The sequence below is a fragment of the Priapulus caudatus genome, unplaced genomic scaffold, assembly GCF_000485595.1.
Source record: "Priapulus caudatus unplaced genomic scaffold, Priapulus_caudatus-5.0.1 Scaffold1058, whole genome shotgun sequence".
In the NCBI taxonomy this organism is placed as follows: Eukaryota; Metazoa; Priapulida; class Priapulimorpha; order Priapulimorphida; family Priapulidae; genus Priapulus; species Priapulus caudatus.
Window position 1 is genome coordinate 43,188 of NW_014578119.1, and position 2,461 is coordinate 45,648.

Consider the following 2,461-nt stretch of genomic DNA (forward strand, 5'->3'; position numbering starts at 1 on the left):
AAATCAATGTTTTCTTTTTTATATGCTTGTTGGAACTCTGTATAGACTTTTACTTAGTAAAAATATGTTTACATTTTTATTTTTATTTGCGGTCGTTGCACGAACCAGCCGTTGAAATTCTGTAATGCGAAATTCCATACAGCGATACCTTACAACTGTTTCACAAAAACTACTGATCTAAAAACGCAGCCTTCCTCCAGGCCATCACAGAATTACATGCCAATAACTTACTGGAAAAACTTCCCGATTTTCTGACATTTTGCAACCGACTTCTGCTTCGGCTTCGGGTCCAGGCATAGACGCATGGAACCGTCTTTTTCTCTACAATCATTAGATTGTTGACCCAGTCTGTTGGTCTGTCGACACGAGCTACAATTTCTTGTTTTCCTAGCTTGTCCAGTTTCTCTTTTAGCTTTTCTTGTCGTGCATATGGTATCTTCCTGTTCGGTTGTATGACTGGCGAAACATCTGGGCGTACCTCGATATGGTATGGTTTTTCAAACTGACCTATACCAGTGAACACATTCTTGTACTCCATCACTAAGCTTTCCTTTGTGATCGGTCGTGATAGCATGTGTGATGGCTTGCGTTCATTCACACGGCACAGCAAGTTCAGTGTCTCACAGGCTTGGTGACCTAGAATTGCAGTGTTAGTCGCATCTGTGACATAAAAACTCAGCCTGTGTTCATCACCACTGGTGCCACAGTGCACGTCTATCTTACCAAGTGGCTTAATACTGTGGTCACCAAATGCCGATAATATGGTGTTCGTTTTCCTCAATGGTATTCCGTTCTTCATAGACTTGTATGCACTGTGGGGTAGAAACATTAGCTTCTGCACCGGTGTCCAACTTGAACCGTATCAGTTTGCCCTCTACTCTGAGATGTGTACACCACTTAGACGCATTCTGTTGTGATATGTGATCCACAAACAACGAGCCCATAAACAATGCATCGCTTTCTGTGTCACTGTCATCATTGACTGTGTAAACTCTCTTGTGCTTGGTTGCATTGCTTGACATATTCTGTCCACTACCCTTGCATACAACAGCAAAATGATTTTTCTTATGACACTTTATACATGTCTTTCCATATGCTGGACACTTCCTCGGTGGATGCTTCATGCAACAGTACTTGCATTCCGTGAGATTGTGCACTTTCTGGCTTGCCCGGGAACCTGCCGCGATGTGCTTGTGCCAAGCCTGTTTTCCCGCGGTTTTGTGCAAGGCGTGCACGCTAGCCATAGCACTACTACTAGCGCTCATAGACTGTAAGTATACTTTACTAACCTCAGCTGCCCTGCATATGTCTGCAGCCTTGTCGAGCGTTAGATCTTTCTGCCTAAGTAGCCTTTCTTTAATCCTGTCATCCGCCACACCAAACACAATTTTGTCCCTGATCATGAGATCACGGGAGTCTCCAAACTCGCACGATGCAGCACGAGTCCTCAAATCAGTGACCCACTGATCGGTAGTCTCTCCCTCGTACTGGTTGCGCTCCCAGAACTTATACCGTTCGAACACAGTGTTCTTTCTTGGCTCACAATACTGCTGGAATTTCGCCAATACTACGTTGACACTTTCCTTGTCTACTTCGTTATTCCAGGCAAATGTGCTGTGAATTTCCTGTGCCTCATGTCTGGCACAATGAAGTAAGATAGCAACTCTTGTTGCCGCCGGCTTTTTGTCGACTTCCGTGGCTGTTGAATAGACCCTCCACTGTCCAACCCATTTTCTCCTGTTCTCTGCAACATTCCCGTTAAACCTTACCTGTTCTGGAGGCCTAAGATGCTCCATGGTCTCGCGTAAATACCACAACTTCTGACACCATGTAAAAGCGTGACACTGTTTACGGGCATGGAAGTCCAGAGAGAGAGAATCTCCCGGTCCAATTTATTACTCGAACCTAAGTGGACAATAACAACGAGTTGCGCGTGACGTCATAACTACGAGTATGCATCAATCTGTTACAGTTACTGGTAATTTAAAACGAAATCTTTCAATGTATGGCCCCCATTCGACTGCACGACTGTTTTTCAGGCACAAATGTGGTGTCAGTTAGTAAATTCGCGATATTTTTTTCAAACGCCGGACGACATATGTCATAGCTCTAATGGTGCACAGCTGAAGTACATGTCTACTTAGCTTTAATATTGCCACTCGGCAGAAAACGGTCGAAATACTATTTTTCAGCTCCTGAAATTCAATTCTTAAGTATGGAGGATTTAATAGTGGTCTGGTCTCAGATATCGGCAAAATACGGCCGCAAAGCATGATGGGAATGAAAAGGGAGCAATAGTACCACACACGGTGAAAACACTTTGACAGCCGAATGTTTACAGTCGCTATTGTATGCGGATGCGAAAACATTACTTTTAAGACTTTAAAGTCATTATTTCATTGTTTTTTATCCATGGGTGGTGGTGATCATTGTGCAGTTTGGGGTTGTGACAACGACCGTC